This window comes from Miscanthus floridulus, chromosome 19 (genome assembly GCF_019320115.1).
Source record: "Miscanthus floridulus cultivar M001 chromosome 19, ASM1932011v1, whole genome shotgun sequence".
Lineage (NCBI taxonomy): Eukaryota > Viridiplantae > Streptophyta > Magnoliopsida > Poales > Poaceae > Miscanthus > Miscanthus floridulus.
Window position 1 is genome coordinate 28,919,640 of NC_089598.1, and position 16,469 is coordinate 28,936,108.

Below are 16,469 nucleotides of genomic sequence, written 5' to 3' on the forward strand. Positions count from 1 at the left end.
AGTCAAGATACTTGATATTAGGGTGATGCACATGAAATAAGCATCTTGAACATTACTCATGCATACATTTGAAAAGGGTCAACACATAAGCAAAGGTGTGTCATCCAAGTTTAAGTTGAGGCTCATTTTCATAGATTTAACCTCATCACCTTCATTGCCACTTCCAAGATTATGAACCAAAGCTCTTCATCACCAATTGACATACTTGTCTCAATCCACACCCACTGTTTAACTTGTGACTAACACCTGGGGTGTTACATCCTCCACCACACCTCCCCACCTATCGTCTCTATCGCCCCCCCCCCCGTCGACTCCAACAATGGCGCTCTCATCTTTTCCACCAATCCCTCCCTCATCTACGGCACCCCACTGAAGGGTCGAGATGGCGGACTAGAGGGGGGGGGGTGAATAGTCTTTTCTAAAATTAATCGCATCGGCTTACTGAAACAAGGGCGGAATTAAAACAATCGGTCTAGCCAAGACTACACCCTTTTATATATGTTCACTAGCACCTAGCAAAGATAACAATTATGCAACTAAGGTGCCGGGCTAGCTAGAGCTCTCCTAAACAATTCTAGGAGCAAGGTCACACAAACCTATACCACTAGTACTTTAAGCAACAAGGGAGCTCTTACACATGCTAGTAAGCAAAAGCACAAAGCTAACTAAGCTCACTAGCAATGCTCAATAACAAGGCAACCGATGCCTAATTAGAGAGCGCAAATACTTAGCTACACAAACTAAGCAATGTGACTAACAAGGTTACTAAAACCAAATTAGCCACGCAAGGGAGCTACTTCTATGCTACACAAGCAAGAAGATAATTAGCAAGCTACACAAGCTATCTAATTACAAGAGCAACTACACAAGCTTAATATGTATAAAAGTAATTGCAAGCTTGTGTAATGGGGATGCAAACCAACGGGAAGAACAAGGTTGACACGATGATTTTTCTCCCGAGGTTCACGTGTTTGCCAACACGCTAGTCCCCGTTGTGTCGACCGCTCACTTGGTGGTTCGGCGGCTAATTAGCATCACCCGCTAAGCCCGCACGTCAGGCGCCGCAAGAACCTACCCCTTGAGTGAGGGTAGCTCAATGACACGCTTTACTAGAGTTGCTCTTCGCGGCTCCCGCGGGGCGAGCACAATGCCCCTCACAAGCACTTCTCCGGAGCGTCGCACAAGCTTCTTGCGCGCTTCGACGGAGACCACCACCAAGCCGTCTAGGAGGTGGCAACCTCCAAGAGTAACAAGCACCACCGGCTTGCAACTCGATCACCTAGTGCCACTCGATGCAACCTCACGATGCAATTGCACTAGAATCGCTCACTCACACAATCGAATGATCACTATCAAGTATATGTGTGATGGAGGGCTCCCAAGCACTCACAAGCATGGACACTAAGTCCCTTGAGGTGCTCAGCACCAGCCATGGCCGAAGGCCACTTCTATTTATAGCCCCAAGGGCTAAACTAGCCGTTAACCCTTCACTGGGCAACGGTCGGGCCGACCGGACGCTCTGGTCGTGTTGACCGGACGCTGGACCTCAGCGTCCGGTCGCCCGTAGACGGCCACATGTCCCAGTTTCAACAGTCACTTGACTTGACCGGACGTAGCAGCTTTCAACTGACCGGACGCTGGACCCTCAGCGTCTGGTCGTTTCCAGTAAGCTCCCGAGCATGACCGGACGCGTCCGGTCGAACGCGATCAGACGCAGCACCAGCGTCCGGTCACTCTCCAGCTACTGCTACACTCCACGTCAGCACGACCGGACGCTGGCAGGCAGCGTCCGGTGCTTTTGGATCCAGCGTCCGGTCACTTGACCGATGCTGGCATCTCCTCCATTTTCTTCACCCTTGCTCAAGTGTGCTAACCACAAGAATTTGCATCCGGCGCAATAGAAAGTAGGCATTCCATATTCCCGAAAGCGCTGAATCCCGCCGAGCTTGTAAATGTGCCAACACCACCACCACCTATCTCACCCCTGCAAACACCACCTCCTTTGTAAATGTGCCAACACCACCAAGTGTACACCATCATGTGTATGTGTGTTAGCATTTTCACAATCATTTCCCAAAGGATGTTAGCCACTCAACTTGCCACGCCATTCGATCCTAGCGACAATGCAAAGTTAGATCACTCGAGTGGCACTAGATGACCGATATGCAAACAAGTTTGCCCCTCTTGATAGTACGGCCATCTATCCTAAACCCGGTCATAAACTTCTCTACACACCTATGACCGGTGAAATGAAATGCCCTAGGTTATACCTTTGCCTTGCGCATTCCATTCCATCTCCTTCAATGTCGATGCAACACATGCACCAACATGATCAACAATGATATGATCCACTTCATATCATCACATGATCATATTGGTTCATCGATCTTGACTCTACTTGCTCTTCACCGTTGCCATCGTCCATCGGCGCCAAGTCTTGCTCAAGCTTCACCGCCACGCGGTCCATCACTCCAAAGCCTTCGACTTGCCCTTCACGCTTGCAACCGGTCCATCAAGCCAAGTCTTGTCTTGATCTTCTCCACCTTGATCACATGACTCAATGTCATGTCTCATGTGCATTTAAGCTCCTTCATCATCACATGTGTGAGCTTTGCAACATCTCCAAGCCATTTTCACCTCCATGGCATATGTTGCTCATACACATGTACCTGTGGACTAATCACCTGTGTATCTCACATAAACACAATTAGTCCACCTAGGTTGTCACTTAATTACCAAAACCAAACAAGGACCTTTCACCCGCCGCAGATGGGGCTAGCAAGGAAGGATACGGCCACGAGTGCAACATCGAGGAAGGATCCGACCATGGTGGGATGACGCAGAGGTCGCGGTGCGGTTACAAAGGTCAACGAGGGATGCAATTTTAAATTTCAATCAAGTCAACTTTTCAAGTTTCACTAAATTTATTGAAAGTAATATCAACATTTATGTCTCTAAATAGATCTACTCCCTCTCCCTGAAAGAATGAATTCCTAGCAACTTTAAGACATATTAGCAAAGAAGATAAAAGACCATGCTGCCCCTCATTAAACTGTTGAACCTTAATAGTTCTCCGGTTACCAAGAATCCTAATTAAGTAGTGTTATTTGGAGTATCTAATAGCAGGGCAAGAGAGAAAGGTTGTGTTAAATGCGACCCAGACTATGAGAGAGATTAATGTGGATCGGTGGACTGTTCACCTCCAAAAAATGATTCTTTTGGAGATAAATTTTTTGGCTAAAAATTGATTTTTTCAGGGACAGAGGGAATATAAACATAATTAATATAATGGTACTTACAAGGATGCAAATAGACTTGCATGCGAATCTATAAATATGCTTGCAAAATTAAGTCTATTTATGGTTCGAAAGCCTGTTTTCATCCCTAGGTATTTGGTACCGTAAGTATTAATATTTTTTTATAAATTTAAATTATTTGACTCGTTGAAGTTTCTTTAGAACAAGAGGAGAGTATATATCTACATAGCATCTGAGCAGACCCTTATAACATTAACAATCTGAACTATCAAATATCGTACCAGATATATTGACTTTCACTAGCAAAATCATATTGAATTGTATCAGGAGCAACCACGCAGTCTACGCAGATACGCCGGCACTCCCACTTGGTCATCCAGATAGTTAAATACTCTAATGTCAGTCATTTGGGCCACCAAAAGCTTATATATAATAACATACTAAAGTACTAGAATTTCTTCATCTACCAACTACGAGACTGTGTGCCCCCACTGGCACATGTCATCGTCACTCGGTGGCACATGTCATGGTCACTCGGTAGCTTTCTGAATTTTCCCCCCAAAGACGGCGAAAACTATTGATTGTTGTAATATAGTACACTTTAGACAGAAAAAAAAGAGCTAGAACGACTTATTGGAATGAAGAGAGTACTAAGGGGGTGTTTAGTTCCCTCAATTTTCAGAATTTGGCACTATGCAAAAAGAAGATTCCCCGTCACATCAAACTTGCGGTACATACATGGAGTACTAAATGTTGACGAAATCAAAAACTAATTGCACAGTTTGGTTGTACTTTGCGAGACGAACGTTTTGAGCCTAAGTAGTCAACGTTTGGACAATTATTACCAAATAAAAACAAAATGCTACAGTAAACACTGTAGCCACAGTGTGTCTGCCGGCGCCGACTTCGTCCGCAACTAAACGAGGGCTAAATTAATATATCACAATCCTACATGCACCACGAGCTCTATGTTGGTAATTTCTGGTTTTGTCCATTCTAAAATAAGTGCATCTCGTTTTTTGAGGATTCATAGACTAGATTTATAGAAAATATTTATAAACATTGGTATCTCTTAATATATTAATTATAAAAATATATTCCACCATTAATTTGCTAATATTTGTTACACATATTATTAGTATATTTATATATATATTAGGCTAATCTTAAAAATGGTAACTTTTTTGGAAAACGAGATGTATTTACAATTTTTTCTATGGAGGGAGTATACATCACGGGACCATAAAAAAATCTGTGTACCCAACATTTGGTTGTTCTGGCCACAACTGAATTTTGTCGATGCACTTACACTGTCTTATAGCTATATTTACACTGTCCTATTACTATATTTACAATAATTTCATCAGTGTAATTTATTAGACAGGGTGATGTAATTTAGTTATTTCTATGGATTGCAAACATATATACCAAATTTTTTCAGGGAAATTTACAAATTATTTTTATGGAATGCGGATATCAGAGAAAATTATATGTGAAAATTGTTCACAAATTTTAGAAAAATTGCAGATCTTAGAGGAAGAGGAGAACCGAGGCACCGAGCACAGGTGCGAGTGCAGAGCTCCGTCCTAGTGAGCGGCGGCACGAGAGGTAGTGCACCGGCGGTGGTCCGCCCTATGTGTGTGGGTGTGGGGGGGGGGGGGGGGGGGGGCGCAGGGAGACAACGTTGCATGACGCCGTGCGGGGCGGCAATGAGGTCACGGCGCGTGCTAGCCGCCGCAGACCCGGGGCTCGTGGGGCTATGCAGCGGTGCTGGGGAATCGCCGTTTTACATGGCGGCGGCGGCCAGGTCCCTGTGATGGTGCGCGTGCTGTTAGGAGGTGGAAGAAAATCGGTTGTTGAGGAATCCAGAAATAACTGGCTATTGTATAGCTTTTCTCATTAAAAAGCATAGGATTATCAGCCATGGTATAATGCTTTTCTCTCACAACACATTAGTATCAGTCGGCTTATCAGTCACGGAAACCATCAGCCGAACAGCTCACGTTGATCGTGCATGCAGCGATGATTTTCAATCCAATCCAACAGACAAAGTTTGAAAATCACTCATTCGCTGTCATCAGACAACTTTTGCCGCCCCGAATCCAAAGCATATCTCCTTTAAGATGGCACGCACATCCACCTAAAGTCACAGCGCACCAGAGGGCAGAGGCAAGAAAACCACAGCTCACTCGGGAAGACGACGAGCAGGATGACGAGCCTAGTGCCAGCGTCTATCCTTGCCCGGTGAGACGCGGAGGGTGACGGCGGCCGCACAAAGGTGGCGCACTTCGTGTTCGTCCCGCTGAGAGAGCAGGGTCACCTCATCCCGGCCGTCGACACCGCCCTGCTGCTTGCCACCCACGACGCGCTCTGCACCATCGTGGCGCCCCCGTCCACGGCTGCGCTGGTGCGACAGACCATCAAGTCCGCCCAACGGATTGGGCTGCCAGTCCGTCTCGTCGAGTTCCCGCTCGACTATGCCGAGTCTGGCTTGCCGGAAGAGGCGAACGACGTGGACAGGGTTCTGTTAGACACAACAGTGCCTCTAAACTGTAGATTAGGGTAAGCATCTTACTTAGGGTTCCTCTAGTTCGCCCTGGCGTAGTTGCGTCGTAGCCTCGTGGACGCCGATGTCAAGGGAGCTCGGCGCGGTGGAGTCCAGCATGGTGGAGATGATGTAGAGGCGACGGCGGAGTCGATGGAGCTTCCCGTCGCTGGCAACACTCTTCTTTAGATCAGATTAGTATTTCTCTGTCAGTGGTTACAGCGGCTCAGGTCAACCTCATAGTTAGAGACGTGATCCCCACCTATCTTTTATAGTATTGTGCGACACAGACCCACCAACCATATTAGGGTTGGGCGCCCCCGACCAGAGCGCAGATCCAAGGGTCCAATAGGCTGTTGGGCCTATTGGTGGAGATCAACTAACATTCTCCTCCTTGATCTCACTACCATCTTTCAATTTCATATCATTTACTTTTGTTCATTCCATTACAGATTAGTGCATAGAGCATGTTTCATCGTCACGGTCAATTGCCGATAGATTTAATAGCTACAACACACCACTCTGTTCTGAAATAGATACTTAACTTTGGGCCTTCTTTTGTCCAGGAATTTTAGGCTTTCTCTTAAACCCATGCTAGCTACATGTTCACTGAACACGTTGGGTGGTAAGCCTTTTGTAAACGGATCCGCGAGCATCTTTTCGGTACTTATATGCTGAAGACTTATGACATGATCCCAGACTTTATCTTTCACAACATAATACTTTATGTCAATGTGTTTGGCCGCACCACTTGACTTATTGTTGTGAGCATACTGTACTGTCTAATTATTATTGCAGTATAAGTGGCCTATAGATGTCGTCAACCACCTTCAAACCGAGTATGAACTTCTTTAGCCAGTTCACCTGCCCCATTGCCTCATAACACGCTACAAACCATCATACATTGTGGATGATGTAGTGATGGTTTGCTTTGAGCTTTTCCATGAAATAGCCCCCCTGCGAGAGTGAATACATATCCAGACGTGGATTTTCTATCATCTCCCGCATAATCATAATCTGAATATCTCACTATATGGAGTGAATCATATCTTCTATACGTCATCATGAGGCTTTTTGTTCCTTGCAAATAACACAAGACTTTCTTTACTAATTTCTAGTGTTCTGTTCTAGGATTGCTCTAGAATCTGCCAAGTAACCCGGTAACAAATGCCAAGTCAGGGCGCGTACATACTTGAGCATATTGCAAGCTTCTGACAGCTAAAGCATATGGAACCACTTTCATTTGATCGATCTCATATTGGTTCCTGGGGTATTGAAAATCCCCATATTTGTCGCCCTTGACTATAGGAGCAGATGAGGGACTACATTTGTGCATACTAAATTTCTTTAAGATCCTTTCTATGTATGCCTTTTGTGACAGTCCTAATACCCCTTTACTTCTATCTCGGTGAATCTCGATCCCTAGAACGAATGAGGCTTCACCAAGATATTTCATATCAAATTTTGAGGACAAAAACTTCTTTGTCTCCAGTAGTAGACTTACATCACTACTAGCAAGTAAGATATCGTCCACATACATGACAAGGAAGATAAACTTTCCATTCTTAAACTTTGCATAGACATAATTGTCCTCTACATTCTCTTTAAACCCAAAATTCCTTATTGTCTGATCAAACTTCAAGTACCACTGTCTTGAAGCTTGTTTTAATTCATAAATGGATTTCTTTAGGCGGCATCCTATTCGTTCTTTTCCTTCCATGATAGAACCTTTTGGTTGTGCCATGTTAACATTTTCCTCCAAGTCCCCGTTGAGAAATGCCATCTTTACATCCATCTGATGTAACTCTAAATCGCAATGTGCCACTAATGCCATTATGATTCTGAAGAAATCCTTACATGAGACTAGAGAAAAAGGTCTCATTATAATCAATCCCTTCTCTTTGCGTAAAGCCTTTTGCCATAAGTCATGCTTTATATCTCTATATTCCCTTGAGAGTCAAGTTTTGTTTTATAGACCCATTTACAGTCTACTGTTTTGGCTCCTTTAAGAATTATCTCCAAGTCCCAAACTTTATTGGCATTCATTGATTTCATTTCATCTTTCATGGCCTCAAGCCACTTTGATGAATGATCACTTCTCATGGTTTCTTCAAATGAGATGGGATCATCCTCCATTTAAAATTCTTTAGTGTTGTATACTTCATAGTCAACGTGAATAGCTGATTTTCTTACTCTTTGAGACCTTTTAGGGGCCTCCACATTTGGCACATCTTCTATTTGAGGCTGTTGTTGCTCCCCCTCATGTGTAGCAATAGTTTCTACAGGATCCTAAAGAACAGGTTCCTCATTGTCATTCATTATTGCCACAGGCAGAATAACAACAGGTGCTGGCATCACAATATCTTGTACTGTTGGTGCAGCGACAACAGGTAGTGAGAAAAATGGCTCATGAATCATTGGAGTGGACGCATACACCCACTTCTCTTCAAGGTCAATTTCTTGAGCTAACATGCTCCCCCTCACCATTTCATCCTCTAGGAAGACAGCGTGTCTCGTTTCCATAAACTTTATGTCTATCTAGATAGTAGAAACAAAAACCTTTTGACTTTTCTAGGTAGCCAATGAAATAGCAACTTACTGTTTTAGGATCTAGCTTCCCAATGTTTGGGTTAAATACTTTAGCCTCAGCAGGACTCCCCCCCACACATAAGTGGTTTAGTGAGGGCACTCTTCTTGTCCATAACTCATATGGTGTTTTGGGCACTGACTTACTTGATACTCTATTGTGAATATGAATGGTGGTTTTTAACGCCTTCATCCATAGGCTCAACGGTAAGGTGGAGTAACTTATCATACTATGCACCATGTCCATCAGGGTACAATTGCATCTTTTAGCTACTCCATTCTGCTGAGATTCGCCCAGTATAGAATACTGGGCTACTATGCCATTTTCCTATAAGAACCTTGCAAAAGGTCCAGGAACTTGGCCAATGGGGTATGCCGACCATAGTACTCCCCCCACGGTCGGACCTGACTATCTTAATCTTTAAATTGTGTTGGTTTTCAACTTTTGCCTTAAATATCTTAAATTTATCCAATGCTTCTGTTCTTTCTTTGATTGGATAAATATAGCCATAATGGGAGTAATAATCTGTGAATGTCATGAACAAATCATAACCATCCATACTCTTTACAGGAAAATGGACCATATATGGCTGTGTGAATAATCTATAAAATTCCTACGCTTCGTTTGACATCTTTCTTAATTTTCTTTATATACTTTCCTTTATGCATTCTCTGCATTGTTCTAAATATGAGAGCTCCAATGGAGGAAGAATATACTTTCTTAACTAGTCTTTCTATTCTCCCCCTCGAAATATGGCCTAAATGACAGTGCTATAATTTCGACGATGCATCGTGAGCTCTCTTATGTCACCATTTCTAGAGTAACTCTCTATCACCAGCTGCTTTATCAGCTGGGTAGCATATGTCTTTGAAGAGCCAATGAACTAACTCTTTATTCTACCGAGCTACTCGGTGACCATGTCATAATCTAGGATTGAGCCCACAATTGTAGTCTCAATCATGTTCTTTATCACAGCCAAACATTTCTTGTTGACAGTGACCCACTTCCTATGCTTAGGGTCATATGATATCTTTTGGGATTCAAAATCCCTCTCTTTAGTTGCCCAAGCAGCAGCATCCTCGTTTGTCTCCCTCATCGGTGCCACAGGCTCAGTGGAACACGGTGAGGTGACTACCCAGTCCACCTTAGACAAGATGAAGGCTAGGTCAAACTTTTTCTTAACTTAAAAAATAACAACAATTACATGCCTTAATTCCAACGTTGGTCAATATTAAAACATACAACTGTTCTTATACACTAATTCTACATCACCGTTGGGCAAAAATAGAATTAATGCGTAAAATCATTAAAATTTACAACTATTCTTATACACTAATTCTACATCATCGTTGGGCAGAAATAAAATTAATGCATAAAATCATTAAAATTTACAACTGTTCTTATACACTAATTCTACATCACCGTTGGGCAGAAATAGAATTAATGCATAAAATCATTAAGATTTACAATATTGTTATTAACAACGTTGGTCAGAAAATAACAATATCATAATCATGTAAAAATATCCTTTTCTCCAATTAAATATCACGTTGGTTTAAAATAACTGGAGAATAAACAATTTCTTTAGCAGCAGAAACATGAAAAAATTCATTATCTATTTTTCAGAAGCATTAAACTTTTCTCAAATATTCTCTAAAAAATTATCCCGTTGGTTCAAATTTTAACAGAGATATTTAAAGTAGACAAATATCATCAAAATCTGCCTCTGAAAATTAAATAAACTCAGTACTTTATTTACTGTTCAACGCGGCCCGGCCTGCAGCTACAGTACCAGCCCCGCCTGCCACAGCAGCGCACGCACGCGCGCTGCCCACACCCAGGCCACAACCTGGGCCTACACCGGCAAAGCGGCCTCCTGCTCGCGCCCGGCTAGGCCTGATTCTGGTCCAATTGATCTGCGTCGTTCGTTCCGATCAGACGGTCGTGCGCGCGGATAGGGAGAACAAAACCCCACCGAGCGGCGATAGCGGCGGTGGCCACGGTGGCCGTCGGCGCTAGTGAGGAAGACTGCCACCGGACCAAGTCCGGCTCCCCTTCCTCCTCTTCCTTTCTCTTTCTTAGCCCCACGAGCGATAGAGCGCAGCCGAGCTAGCGAAATGGTGGAGCGGGCAGCCATGGCGTCGTCGCCAGCCCGCTCGCCGGCGTGCGCGCTCCCCAGTGGGTGAGCGCGCTATCGTCGAGTGGCCTAGCCACAGTGGCCCCTTGGTCGAGCCCGGGTGAAACAGCTCCCCGGCTCAGCCTTCTTCTCCTGTGCCGACGAAGGTTTAGCCCGACGCACGGTGAGGTAGGTGCCTTTCCTCTTCTTCCCGTCCCCTTCTTTTGAATTTGGATTCTTCTTCTCTTATCCGAACCGGTGTTGGGGATTGGGGTTTAGATCTAGGGTTAGGGTTCAGAATCCAACCCACTGTTCTTCTTCCCTAGAGGTTCTTCATGGGTTTAGGGTTCGGCTTTGATTCTCTTCTAGGCCAAATCCCTCTTCTTTTGTTCTTTGTTTCACCCAATTAGGGTTAGGGTTAGGGAACCCTTCTGTCTGCTCAGATCCAAAAGGATCTAATTCATTCTTTCCTTTTCTAATCTTTTCTAGTCCCTTCCCCTCTTCCCCTTCTCTTTTGGATCTTCTTTCTTTTCTTTTCGGAGTTGAACCGATTTGGGTTTGGGGTTAGTGTTAGGGTTTGACTCGAAGTGCCGAGACCCCTTTCTATTCTCTTCTCATATCCGAACACCGATGTTCTTTTCTTGCCATGCGCCAGCGAAGACGGCGATGCAACACCTTTCCCTCGGCTTAGTGGCGGTGGTGACCGGTAGTCAGTGACACCCGCCACCCCCCAGTCTCTTTTCTATTTTCTTTTACCCGGTTAGGGTTAGGGTTTCAATCCAAAATGGATCGAACCCTTGTTCTTTCTTTGATTTCTTTTCAATGCTTTACCCCATACTAGATCTACACACTAGCAACCTTGGCTCTGGTACCATTGTTAGACACAACAGTGCCTCTAAACCATAGATCAGGGTAAGCATCTTACTTAGGGTTCCTCTAGTTCACCCTGGCGCTGTTGCGCCATAGCCTTGTGGATGTCGGTATCGAGGGAGCTTGGCACGGTGGAGTCCAGCATGGTGGAGACGATGTAGAGGCGACGATGGAGTCGATGGAGCTTCCCATCGGTGGCAACACTCTTCTTTAGATCGGTTAGTGTTTCACTGTCAGTGGTTATAGCGGCTCAGGTCAACCTCATAGTTAGAGACGTGATCCCCACCTATCTTTTATAGTGCTGTGAGACAGGGGCCCACCAACCATATTAGGGTTGGGCGCCCCTGATCAGGGCGCAGATCCAAGGGCCCAATAGGCCATTGGGCCTATTGGTGGAGATCAACTAATAGGTTCCACCAAATTGCATGTGGAACTACTACCGTGCCATGGCGCTCCTCCGCGCACCAATCGAAAGCTACCTCCGCGCTCACACGCCGTACCCAACATGCATCGTGTTGGACTTCGTCCACCCCTGGACCATGGAGCTCGCCGCCAACCTCGGCGTCCCGCGGCTGAGCTTCTTCAGCATGTGCGCCTTTAGCCTCCTATGCCAGCACAACCTCGAGAGGTTCAACGCGTAAGACGACATCAAGGACTCCAATGAGTCGGTCATTGTGCCAGGCCTAGAGAGAAGGTTCATGGTGACGAGGGCGTAGGCCCTGAGTTTCTTTTGGGGGATCCCAATCCCATGGTGGGAGGAGTTCGTGGACTACGTCGAGCGTGCATGGGCTGAGGCCGACGGAGTCATCGTGAACACCGTCCTAGATCTGGAGCCGGAGTACATCACCGCCTACACGGCATCTCGAGATATGAAGGTCTAGACCATTGGGCCGGTCTCAAGGTACCACCAGAGCTGCACAACACTGGCGTCAATGCTAGCGTCATGAGGGTTGAGGGCCTGGGCCATCGACCCCGACGAGTGCCTCCGGTGGATCGACGGCAAGGAGCCCAGGTCCGTCGTGTACATCTCCTTTGGGAGCATTGTGCAGGCGGATCCGAAGCAGGTCATGGAGCTAGGCCTCAGGCTAGAAGCGTCGGGGCACCTGGTCATCTGGGCGGTGAAGGACACGACCCACGAGTACGACGAGATGGTGCACGAGTTCTTGCATGAGCTAGAGGCACGTGTTGGGGCAGGGTGCTGCCTGCTCATCAGAGGGTGGGTGCCGCAGCTGCTGATCCTATCCCATGATGCAGTGGGCACGTTCATAACGCACTACGGCTGGAACTCCACACTAGAGGCCATCGCCATAGGCTGCCGCTGGTGACGTGGCCACACTTCTTCGACCAGTTCCTGAATGAGAAGATGGTCATGGAGGTGTTGGGCACCGGTGTCAGCGTCGGGGTGAAGGAGCCATTGACGTTCCAGGCCATGAAGAAGGAGATCCTGGTGGGGTGGGATGTGGTGGAGGCGGCTGTGCGTAGCATGATGGCCAAGGAGAGGAGGCGGCAGGCGCATGCGCTGGCGACCAAGGCAGTGGTCGCCGCGCTGGTGGGCGGGTCATCACACGCCAACCTGCAGGATCTCGTCCATCGTTTCACGCGGGGCACAGCATGTGGCACCACCGCGTGACTGATTTAGTGCACGTTAAGATCCCAAATTGTAGCAATATACTATGGGGGTGGTTGTGTTGTCGCGTTTGTTCTGGTGTTTTCTTGTGTTCATCAATATGTAGGTCTCCTTTGGCACAGCTCAGCTTCACCGTATAAACGGGTTTTTTTGCAAAATAGCTTTACGAGTAGCTTTTTTTGTTGAAGCTGAGTTGTTTTGGAACAAGTGTTTAGCAAAACAGCTTCACATAATAGAACAATGAATAGAATGACTATACTATAAGAGATGAAGCTTGGATAAATTGCTTTTTTAGCTTTATCCCAACTCATATCTTTGTAAGAGAAGAAAAACAGTTTCACCCATGAAGTTGTTTTAGAAATGAATGTTTGAAAAAAAACTCATGACAGCTCACAAAGCTACTGTGCCCAACATGCGCATAGTATCTGCAAGTTTGCCGAGGTGGTTGGGCTCTTGCTGCCTTCCCCCTATTCTGACTCCATGTGTGCTTCTGACATTCGGCTTACTGAATGTCGGTGGCTACACCGGTACCGTTCACCTATTCTGCCAGTCTACGCAAGTCAACCTGATCATAGGTTTATCAGCCTAACCAACTTGACTCGAAACGTTGGAGAAAAACTATTCTGACCAGAGTGGTTTTGATGGACCCAGGACATGATTTTTTTGACCCAGAACAACTATTGGATCAAACACGAACTACAGTCTCGACTTAACTTAAAATATGACTCAACCAAATATTTTTTTTTCGGGAACACACATTCACGTGAATTTTATTAAGAAGAAGTAAGAGTGCCGAAGGAACGACGTATATGATGCGACTATGGGAGAACCCATAGCGTAGGATAAAAAACCATAGAGTGAGGGTTTAGACAAAAAAACACAAGTGGAAAGTAAGAAGTGCGGCAAGGGAAGGGCCCTCCACCACAACCTAGCTAGCTAGACCTGCAGCTAAAGATAACAAAGCGAAGGCTGCCAACAAGGGAGGTGAAGCCTCGGTGGCAAAGCATCCACATGAAAGAACAGGGCAAAATCCATGAGCACAATGCGGCAAAGCATCTACCCAGGCAGCAACGACGGCAAATCATCCGTCGAGTATCCGCAAGCGGCTAGGTAGCCGCTGCGAGAAAGATGACCAACGACAGCAAAGCATCTGTCAAGACAACTACAGCAACACCAACATTCAAGGTGGACAGACCAATGCGAAGAGGAAGCTAAAGCATTGGCAGGCACAACACAGCTAGGAGCGGCTCCGGGGAGATAAACAGGACGGCGACAGAAGTGCGCCAACAAAGCCTCCAAGAAGGGATTGACATCCTTAGACATCAACAATGTTGAACAAAGAGCACAACAAGGATTTTTGTCGTAGGACCACCCAACGACCCGCATTACGAACACATCTTTTGATGAACGCATTCAAGAAGTTGGATGGTACAGAGTGTACCACCGTCGTTGGCTCGAAGCGTGAAGCTGGGTAGAGTTTTCACCCAAGAGCTTATTCGAACACGACCGCTGGGGCGATCCTAGCAAAGCAGCGGGCCGACCCGGCATAGGAACAAATCACAAAGGCAGGGGTAGGTCCAGCACCAACAGTTCTGGCTAGTGAAATAACAAGAGTTCTTAGAAATTATTTGATGAATGCATTCAAGGTCGAAGCATGGCTGGGTGTGGCAGAACCACCCAACATAACATGCTTTCAGAGGTGCTCGTCATCCACTAGACACTAAACACTCCAAAAGTTAGCTACATCGGACAGTTCCGTCGAACACACCCCAAGGGAGAACTCGAAACAATCCACGTTTTACATCCAGAATCCAATAATGAGTATGAGTTTACAATACTTAGTCCATTTCATACAACAAGAGTTCTTAGAAATTATTTATTACAATACCAGAGTTCAGAGTGCGATAATTAAACAGCGGAATTAAAATAAACGTCTAACGGAAATGATACAAGGATCCATCTGTGCCCACCAGAAGAATCCTACATACAAGAGCTACTCCTCAAGCTGCACCTGCAACAGGGGTAAATAGACCCTGAGTACACAATGTGTGGGGGTATTAACCCCTATACCCTTACGGCTAGGCTTGGGCCGGCCCGGATCAGAGGGTCCGGTCCATCAAAAGACGACGCGCGGCCCGGCCAACCTATTTGGAGTCCCGCGCAAGGAGTCAAGGCAGATTTGGTGATCAAGCAAGATCCTGGTCGGTTAGAATAGGAATCCTTATCCGGCCACCTATGGCAATTGTAACTGGCTAGGATTAGTTTCTAGATCTGTAACCCTGCCCCCGGACTATATAAGGCGGGCAGGGGACCCCTCTAAAAAATATCTCTCATTGACATACAGCAATACAATCAGACACAGGACGTAGGTATTACGCCTTCTTGGCGGCCAAACCTAGATAAAACCTCGTGTCTGTCTTGCATCACCATCTTGTTTGTGGCTTGCGCATCTGTCTACCGACAATCTACTACCTTGGGCATACCCCTAGGTAGACTGCCGACCATATTTCGTCGACAGTGGCATGCCAGGTAGGGGGTGTGCATACTGCTCTCAAAGCAAACAAGATGGTCATCATCTCCGGCTCCGACGACTTCATCGCCATGACCACGGAGGAAGCGTAGATTCAATCTGCGTCGACCATTGCTTCACCTGCATCGGCTACGGCTCCGACCACGGTGGACATGACTCCGACCATGGTGGATACAGCTCCGACCACAATGGATCTGGCTCTGACCACGGTACATCTGGCTCCGACCACGCCTGCATCATCTTCAACCACGCTGATAACCCGTCGTCTGCTTCCCTGCTACAAAGGGAAGCAGATCGACAACACCGACCTGCTCGACTCCATCGATCGGGTTGGCACCAAACTCGCTGAAACCCTAGCTCTGGTAAGTACAATTCAAAGTCAACCTAATGAGCAGGTAATAGCTCCCCACAACAGATCTACCTGACCAGCTCGGGCCAGTCATCCTACACGACTTGGTACAGGTCTCGTGGTCATATCTACTCCTGAAGGGCGCTTCGCTCGTCGCCGGCCAGCCTCCGTGACAGGTCTCTGGCTCTCTGAGTACGAAGCCTCGATGGAGAACTACTAGGCCCAGCCCTACGGCCTGTGAAACGCTGCCTCCAACTACGCGTATAACATACAACGCTGCTCAAATCTATGTTTTGTACATCAGCCTCGACCGAGGCCAAGCAACTTCGTCAACATGATCTGGATTGAGGATTATCAAGAAGGATCCGTCCACATGGTCCAAGAGGGTGACTCCAGCTCCTCGTCTGGCATCGCATCTAACGCCTCCATCCACATCGAGCTCCAGCATCACGACGATGAAGGCATCGAATATGATCTAGATATCCCAGACCATGCCCTAGGGTTCCTGCAATTCCCGTCCTTCCCGCCAAGGCGAGGGGGTTTGATCAATGTTGTCAGCAATGATGAACTACCAGCAGTTGGCGAAAC

The 16,469-nt window shown here is 46.4% G+C and overlaps 1 pseudogene; it reads left to right on the plus strand.

The window, feature by feature from the left end:
• Positions 1 to 5,016: 5,016 nt before the first annotated feature.
• LOC136525797 (UDP-glycosyltransferase 73C12-like) lies at positions 5,017 to 13,005 on the plus strand (annotated as a pseudogene).
• The last annotated feature ends 3,464 nt before the right edge of the window (positions 13,006 to 16,469 follow it).